General features: G+C 38.3%; 1 pseudogene; it reads right to left on the reverse strand.

The window, feature by feature from the left end:
• The window catches only part of LOC133440701 (uncharacterized protein DDB_G0271670-like), an 8039-nt pseudogene extending 1964 nt beyond the window's left edge, over positions 1–6075 (reverse strand).
• Positions 6076–10084: the final 4009 nt, after the last annotated feature.

A 10084-nucleotide genomic window follows, 5' to 3' on the forward strand; every position in this document is an offset into this window, starting at 1 on the left:
GATCAGGTTTTTTTGCCAGTGTTATCTCACATCTTACACGGAGCCACTGTGATCTGCATCTTTTCTACTAAATAAACGATTAAGTCTAAAGAAATGTATGGATCTGGTTAAGAAATGTATGGATTTGGTTAAATACACAACAGTGCAAATAATGTTCAAAGCAAGGAATAATACTACCAGAAAATATCAGAGGAATGTTCACTGACAGAGAAAGGGGCTATAATCTAAGGGGAGAACTAAATTTTAGAAAACATAAAGTAGGAACAACAATGTGCAGCATGTGCATATGGAACTGTGGAGACTCTGTGGAACAGTTTGGAGCTGGAAATGAAAAGTACTAACATAAATCTGTTTAAAAAGAGATACAAAAAATTATTTGTAAACAGGTATATGGAAGAGGAAATGGGGTAACGAGTGTGAGAAACAAATAAAATAGGGAAAAATGGTATATTATACTTGCTTAAGATATGTTTAGATATTTATGTGGATATTTATGTAGTATATATTATATGTTGAGAGGGATATTTATAATTATGTAATATATGTTATATATTTATTAGGTATGTAGCATATATATATATATATATATATATATATATATATATATATATATATATATATATATATAGGGATATTTATGTAGTTATATAGTGTATATTTATATAGATTTATAAAATATTTGTATTTTCTATATATTGATATAATATTCATGTAATATTTATATTTTCTATATACTTATATGGACAATTATGTGGTAATAGGCATGTTTTACATAGTATTTATATAGACTATATTTATATGGATATTGTGTAGATATAATAATAGCAATAATGTCAATTCATAGAGTTATAAAGGGGTAGGAACTAGGAAAAAGTGTAGACTTCTTCCTACTTCTTTTTTCCAACATATGTGAATATGAAGATGTTACTGTTTATTTTTTACTTTTTATATACATGTTCGAAATATAAATTGATTCATTCAGTCATTCATAAAGTGTGAAATATGAGTCTGGTCCAGAGTGTGAATGGAGCATGAAAGGCAGCACCAAGTAAACAGAACAACAAGTTAGTTCGGGATGTTTCCGAATCCCACATCAGCAGCTGCTTGAGCTGGGGAGTTTCCCATTTAGTTGGTTTGCTTCATCACCACGGCTTTTAACTGGAAACAAAGGGATCTTGTAGGAGTCATACTCATGTGTTCATTCATTCAACTTTCCAGGGTTACGTACCGACTCTGTGGAGTCTGATTTCAGGTTTCCAGGCGAGGTCCAACAGTCTGCGCTGACGGTCGAGCTCTTCTTCATACTCCAAGATGCTTTTTTCAAACACTGACAATATTTCTACAGCAGCTGCTGTTAGTCGCTGACCGATAAACTCTCTCAGATGATTCACCTTAGACATTGTTGAAGAGGAAAAAGAAAGGAAACAACAGAACCGTCCTCTCCTTCTTCTTCTCTAGGTTTAATGGCGGATCACAACCAACGTTATTAGGTTCTACCGCCACCTGCTGTACCGGAGTGTGTAACATCAGGATCATTATTACACCAGGTTACAGTCTAACTTAAAGGGGGAAAAAAAGGAAATACCTAAATAAAATAAGATAACCACATTTAAATCTCATTATCTATCCCTGCATCTTTAAGAAAGACAAGGATTTCCTTATAACAATCCCTCATCACCTCACTCCTCCCTAATAACCTACTAAACTCCATTCCCATCCCAGCTCGTACATCCTGTCTCTTAAAGCGTTCCTTTCTACCTCATACTTGCCACATTTAAGAATCACATGCTCTACATTCTCTGTGACATCACAATCATCACATTTATCAGACACGGACCTTGACATTAAATACAGAGTTGATTTTAAACTAGTATGACCTAATCTTAATCTAGAAATGATGACTTCCTCTCTCCTACACTTTCCTTTGAAAACCTTCACGTTAATTGACTTCTGTATGTTATAAAAATGTCTCCCTTTTACACCGTTGTCCCACACCTTCTGCCATGAATCCCTCACTGCCTTTCTAATTCATGATTTTGCTTCATCTTTACCAAAAGGAATTTCCATAATTACCTCACTACTCAATTTCAATGCTCTTTTAGCAATATTGTCTGCTTTCTCATTGCCATCAACACCCATGTGGGCAGGAACCCAACAAAACTGCACAGTAATTCCAGTTCTGCATAACCTCCACAATACCATTAATATTCCAACCCCGTAACATTTGTACAGACTCATATCCGGCACTTTACAAACCTCATTGTACATTTCTGTTTATACTTTTTACCTATCCTAAGTTTCTAAGTCACTTTTGTACAGACTCACCCGGCACTTTAAAACCTCATTTTGTATATATAAACTTTATTACGGGCTCTAGACCCAATATCAAGACATACAACATAAAAAATAAATAACAACTACATACCACATAAAAACATACTCTTATTCATGAGAGTCTTAAAAGGCACCCATACCAATGTTTCCATAGATAGGATTGATATCTGACAGAACTGCACCTGGGGCTTGTGAGCTTCATTATGATACAGTTTTGCGAATCATCAAGTCTAGACATAAACCTAAACATCAGGTTCCTCAAGAGAGCCTGTAGAGTGCTTAGGCCTGAGTCACAGAAGAGTTTACTAGCACTGGTACTCCTGGGCTTTTTCAGCAGTATCCTCAGACAGTCATTGTATGCTACCTGAAGTTTGCGCAGGGTCTCCTTTTTGTAGTTGACCCATAATGGGGCTGCATACATAGGGGTGCAGTAAGCACGAAACAAGCTCACTTTCACATCATCGGAACAATAATGGAATTTCCTGACTAGCATGTTTGCTTGGACATACAACATGCGTCTCTGCCTGTACATGTCAGCATCATCTTCCATCTTGTCAGTGATTATGTGCCCAAGATATTTTGTACAGTTAGACACACAAAGGGATTGCCCTGACAGGTAAAACATTGGAAAGTGCAGCATCTGATCCTCCTTGGTCCTACATATCAATACAACACTCTTTTTTGCATTGTACTGTATATCAAACTCAACCCCATACTCTGAGCATATATCCAACAGCTGCTGGAACCCTACAGTGCTGGGGGACATAATGGCCAAATCGTCTGCGTACATCAGATGGTTTAACAGAGTTTTCCCTATCAGACAACCTGTCTTACACTTCCCCAACTGCTTGGACAGGTTGTCCATGTATAGGTTGAACAGGGCTGGAGACAGAAGCCCCCCCTGCCGTACACCATTGCCTACACTGAAGGGTGAGGATAGACTGTTTCCCCATTTAACCTGCATACTTTGCTTGCCATACCAGTAAACCCGGATACGTATGATGCATCCAGGCACACCCCTAAGCATGAGTTTAGTAAAAAGCTTATGGTGATTTACTCTATCAAATGCCTTGGAAGCATCAATAAATCCTAAAAGCATTGTAGAGCCCTGACTTCTGTAAGATTCAACAGCTTCTTTCAAGGCATAGATACATAGATCTGTACTATGCTTAGGCTTAAAACCAAATTGATGTTCTGTGGTGTAAATGAACTCACTCAGTCTATCTAGTAGCATCTTTTCTAGAACCTTTGAAAGAATGCTGGCTAAGGCGATGGGTCTATAGTTCTCCAAACTCCCTATTTTACCTGCCTTGTCCTTAATGACGGGCACTAATGTGACGGTCAGCATGGTGTCTGGCAGAATACCATGTGTCATCAGCCCTGTGAGGCAGATGGACAGCAGTGCTGCTACTCTGGGGCTGGCTAACTTAAGATGCTCCGCAGTGATGTTATCCTTGCCACTAGCTTTGTTATCAGCTAGTCGCTCTATAGCATGATAAACCTCATTGGGGATAAAAAAAATCACTTCCGCATTTAGCTTGCCCACACAATAGGGCTCACTTTTGATACAATTAAACAGAGCTGCATAGTGCTGCCTCCACCGCTCTGCTATATTGTCTGCACCAGATACACCTTCAATGTAGCATGGCAATACTGCTTTGGCCCTATTTGTAGCTTTTACCTCTTTCCAAAACTCAGTGACATTATTACCAAGCAAGTTTTCAGCCATAGAATGAGCTCTTAAGGCTTGCTCATGCTTCCCAACAAAGCGCACTGCATATTTATATTTAGCATTGGTAAGCTTCTTGTGCTCCAACTCTGGCCCCTGTCTGGGTCTACCAGCTATAACCCAGGCCCGATGAGCTGTCTTAGCGGCTTCTTGGTGGTCAGCTACATGCTTGTTCCAACCAGGCTTGGTATTCTTAGCCTTTCTGAGGTGAGTGTGTAGAGGTCTACTGGCCTCATGTATAGCGCTCACAATACTATTATACATTTCACATAGGCCATTAGAGTGAGTGACATCATCACAGTTAATATTTGAACATAAAATAGCATCCATGGGTAGCTGTACTTCCCTTAAGAGAACATCTGTCCTCCCACAATAATACAAGACATCCTCTCTAGATAGTTTAACCCAATTCACTTTGACCCCGTTGGCACCATCTTCTGTTGAACTGCTGCAGTCAGGTAGGTTATCAACATTTATCATCATAGAGACAGGTAAGTGATCAGTGGTAGTCAACCCATACAATATTTCAACTTTTTCCAGACTTTCATGAGCATCAGCTGTACAGATTACATGATCCAGCCAGGATGTTGTGTGCCATGCTTCACTGATATAAGTATAACTATCTACAGGCAGGAATTCCATGCTGGAGAGAACCAGATTACTGTCATGACAGAACTGCTTCAAGTGCTGACCAAAGAGAGATTTTTCATCAGAGATGTCTGCATTCAAATCACCCATCACAAATATATTTGCATATGTACATTCCTTAGTATAAGAGTTTAAAAATGCCAATCTATTCATATATTCATCTTCATTTTTATATCAGTCATATGGGGTATAAACATTTAAAATGATAAAAACATTCATATCATGCACAACTTTAATTGCAATACACCAGTCCACCTCTAATCTGATAATACTGATCATTGGATCATATTTCTTGCGCCACAAAATGGCCACACCTCCAGGTATTCTACCACGCACCATTCTGGTGCTTAGATCCGTTGTGGACTCTCCTGCTCCATGGAAATCAGTGTGGACAGAATTAAGTTTATCAAGGTCCTGTTTGGCTAAAAATGTCTCTTGCAGGCAGAGAATGTCTGTGGTCTCCAGTAGCTGGTCAACAACAACACGATGCGCTCTGTCCCCAGCACTCTGTCCTAGGCGCAAGCCTCGTGAGTTGTATGACACCACTCTGACCACCATCACTGTGGCTAGAACTAGGCATCATGTACCCCAGCCCCCATTACAGGCACATTCATCACTGACATTGGCCCCACAGTAGACTTGGGTTTGCGTGCCTCATAGAATCGGCGCACAAAAGTGCCTTCAGGCCACAGCTCTGGGTTGTACATTTCATCCACTTCTTTGCACTCTGCAGTTATTTTAAATGAACTGAACCGGCTTTGTACAGTTTCTATCTTTTGACAGGTTACATCACGCCCAAGTTTATCTTTCATGTAACTAGTCAAAGTCTCAGTGTCTAAATCAGGTGAGAATTTTGTTGCAAATACACTCACCAGCTTAGACTTTATGACTTGGATGTCTCCACCAGTACCAGTCCCAACAATGCCGCCAGTTTTCTTCCCTTTGGGAGGATTCAGGCGAGGTTTGGCCTTAACTGAAGCATTTTCGGGGACCTGTTGCCGACGTTTGTTGCTCCTCTTGTCCTGGACCAGGTTCCAGGGTGGAGTAGCTGCCATGTCACTCCACTTCACATGAGGGTCTCCCTTTGCGGTGCTGGTTGGCCCGCCCAGGCCCGAGGCAGAACTCTCCACCTTCTGGCTTGAGTCCCCCTCGCTGGTCTGGCCCTCCATGCCATCTTGGGTCTCCTCACAGGCTTGAGGAGTGGACGCTCTCTGGCTCGTTCCTGGCTTGTTTGTTTTAAAAACAGGCCCTCTTTCCAGATTTGTTCTAGGCTGCTCAATAACACCCAGACGTTGGTTTATGTCTGTGGTGATAATCCGCAGATCGTTACAGGTGTTTGTCTGCAGAGATACAGCCTGTTTCATGGTGGTAATATCGGCACCTAGTTGTTCAATCTTACCAAGCAAACAGGAAACATCAAGGCTGTTAAAAGTCACAGGTGGTAGTTCATCAAGATGGTGGGAAACAAACCGAGGAACATTTTCACCAGCTTCATTGAGAAGCTTAAGGCAACTTCTGACGTTCTTTGAGTCTTTTTGCGGCCCAGTGTGAGCCACCAGCCTGCGAGTAGTACCTGGGCACAGTTCAAACAGCAGTTTGGTGGAGTTTGCAATCCATTCTGATCCAAAATGGTCCACAGCCATCAAAACAATCTCGTCCTGTTTCACAGTTTTGATCTTGATAAAAAGAAAGTTTAAAAACTCATCTTCCACAATCATTTTCCCTGTATCTGTGCGGTAGATTTCAGGTTTTGTTCGAATTTTACTCCTGCCTGCAGCACCTCCACATGCAGCGGCGGCCATCTTGTTCCCATTACATTTCTGGTCTACATTTTATTTTATTTTATTGTTTATACTTTTTATTGTTTATACATTTCATTCTATTTTATTTTATCTCTTATATATTTGTTTTTATATTTGTATTGGGTTGCACCAATCCCCATAACAAATTCCTCGTGTGAAAACTTGGCAATAAACCCCTTTCTGATTCTGATTCTGATTCTGATATTTCCAACATCTTCTCTTATTGTTTTCTTTTAAATTAAACTTTGAAGGGCTGCAGTGGAGTCTGAACAAATGACATAGTTCCTTCTCGCAGTTACAGTAAGTATTTCATTTACCAACTAAAGTAATTAGAACAAAATGCATACAACATTCTTTTCATCACTGGTTTACTACGACTTCTGTCATTTAGCAGACGCTTTTATCCAAAGTGATTTACATCTGAGAAAACAACACAAGCAAGAAGGTTTAGAAAGAGTTTTATTTTTTCCGACACAACGAGAGCTGACACAATTTATATGATAAGCTTCTGATTGTTAATATCAATATATAAAATAAAAATATTTTTATTGTCATAAAGCGTTTATGCTTTTAAGAAACTTTTATTGCAATTGGCTTCAAAATAATACACATGGTAAGTCTTTGAGACATTAAAACATTTAAATATCAAACTGATCAAACTATCAAACTGATTTTGGTGTGAAATATATAGATATACAAGACACATTTAAAGCTGCAGTTTCCAACATTTAACCACTAGAGGGAATAAAGATCCCAAACTAACCCCCAAACTCAGAATGACGGTTCATTCATGCATGAATCACCCACAGGTTTTCTGCAGGGGTTTGAAGCCTCTTTTTCCTCGTATTGTGGCAGGTTGGAATTATATAAAGCAAGAAGTTTAATGCGTAATTAGTGGCGTGGCCTTTTGATTGGCATTAATTTGTCCAACCTGTAAATAAATACTTTTTCTAAGATCTTAGAAAATGTTGGGAGTAAAGAATCAGGCCTGTAATTAGTGAATTGGTGTCTGTCTCCAGTTCTGTACAGTGGGATGACTTTTGCAGTTTTCATTTTTTTTTTTGGAAATGTCCCAGTTCTGAGTGACTGATTACAGCTGTATGTCAGTTAACAATCCATCAATAACCTTTTTGACTATTGTCATATCACCACAGTCAGTTGACACCTTGTTTTTACATTTACTTACAATATCTATGATTTCTCTCTCCTCCACAGCTGTGAGAAACATTGAATCTGGATTTCTACTTATTAATGTTTCCTTCCATCCATCAGCTGATCCAGGATCACACATTTTTCTGCCAGCTTTGGTCCAACACTCACAAAATACCTGTTAAAATGATTAACCACCTCATTCATATCATTAATGACTTCATCGTTATTGGTTAAATATTGTGGATAATTAGTCTGTCTTGAACTTTTACGTTATTTTTAGTCCTTATTCATGGAGAGACATTTTCATTAAACCTTCTCCAGAGACCAACAGAGCAGATCATCTTTTTTTAACCCACATCAACTCCATGGTTCCTGACACAGTGGATTCCTATCAGTTTTCCTACCGTGCCAACAGATCAGTGGATGAAGCGATGGCTTCGGCTTCACTTCACCTTCCAACACCTGGACAGGATGAACACCTATGCACGGCTTCTGTCCCTGGATGTGTCATTTGATGAAGCCAAGACCAGTGAAATAACAAACTGGATCAAAATGACGTGATTGAGGAAGTTGAGGATAAAGGACAAAAGTGCATCTCCACTTTTCAACTTCATTTGATGACATTTCTCTTTCCACATTGTTTTCTGAGCTAAATGCTGGTTGTACTGATCACACTGTACCAATAATCTGGGTCACTGACAACTTTCCTCTTGTTGATGCACTAAAGTCTTTTTTTATTTGTGTTTTTATTATTATTACGATAGATTGTTCACTCCTGGGTTTATGTTGAGCTTTTATAACTCACCACCAGGGGGCACTGCTGCTCTTTCTACATATGGAGAGTGTAATATTCCAGAATTATAAACAATATAATAATTCATCCATCTAAAATGAAAACTTTATTACATTTTTTATGATTAATTCTGACTAAATATGAGTTTAGGTAAAAAAGACATTTACTTCTAAACGGATGTCTGATATAAAAGGGTTAAATCCAAAGTCTGTCCTCTTCCTGGAATCTGATCCCGATGATCCTCCCTCTTCTTCCTGATTTTATACATTTTGTAGAATCCCCGACTGATGACGTTTGACTATTTAACTGATGGTTCATGGATGTTTTTATTCCTTCAATGTAAAATCACTGCAAACACACTGTAAGAGCTATAAAGGAATAAAATAAAACAATGTTACTCTTACTACATACATACAAGTTTCATCCAACTCAAATACAATGTCAATGTCAATTTTATTTATATAGCACATTTAAAAACGACAAGGTCGACCAAAGTGGTGTACAGTATACAGTAAAATGAAACAATACCAAAAGAAAATACAGTACAAAGTGTAGAAATAATAAAATCACTAACATGTTAGAATGATCAATAAAATAGCAATAAAAAATAGAAAATAGACGGCAAAGAACAGACACAGTGCACAATAGGGCTGCACGATTAATCGTTAAAAAATCGCGATCTCGATTCATGCTGGAACGCGATCTCATTTTTCGCATTTACGATTTTTTTTTTTGATTTTTTTTTTTTTCTTTTCTTTCCCCGTGCTCCTCCAGCTTTATTGATAGTTTGAAATTACATTTCTATTTTCTAGGACTTCAGTTGCACTTTTCTTCCGACTTAAAAACTGAGTACAAGCAAATGGTATTTATACAGTAGTCTAAGTGATATTGTACAAAAATAACATTTTGATTTCTGTGAAAACATTTTTCATTCCCAAATAACTCCTAATTCTGCTGTTCTGACAACTGTTCTTGGTGTTAAATTTTTGCCAAGGTATTTGAGAAAAAAAGAAAAAAAAAAGGAAAAAGAAAAAAGACATTTTAAAATAAAATGTCCACCTTGGACTACAGAGTGATATTTAAATTGTAAACAGATTTTTATAAAAGAGCGTGTTTATTTTAATACCTCAAAATTTTTATCTTAGTAATATAACATGTAGTTTGTTATCGCCCGCTTGCAGCTGTGGAGCTGAAATGCATCATGTTATGAACTGTTTCCATGTCATTCTCTGTTGGCAAACTCATATTTCACTAAAACAAACCAAAATAACCACACATGGAAGTTTGGTTTCCATTTACTCCCTTCTTCCATCTCATTTTACTGAGATGCACTTGCGATTTAAAAATAATAATAAAAGACGACAATTGCACCGCATTTTGATCCAGGACATCACCTGCATGAAAACAAGCGCTCCCTCTTTCTCCCTCAACAAATGAAAACGGCGGAGCCTTATACCACGTGATACACGCAGCCGGCTAGTAAACAAAAGGTGCATGTGAGAGAGTCGTGTTAGGAGTTAATAGAAAATAAGAAAATGAGCGTTGAGGAAAACCCAGCCAACGGCGGTAATGACAACCCCACGCCGGTAACGTTACTTCCTAAAAATGGTTCTCATTCTGTGGTGT

Source organism: Cololabis saira, chromosome 3 (genome assembly GCF_033807715.1).
Source record: "Cololabis saira isolate AMF1-May2022 chromosome 3, fColSai1.1, whole genome shotgun sequence".
Classification (NCBI taxonomy): domain Eukaryota; kingdom Metazoa; phylum Chordata; class Actinopteri; order Beloniformes; family Belonidae; genus Cololabis; species Cololabis saira.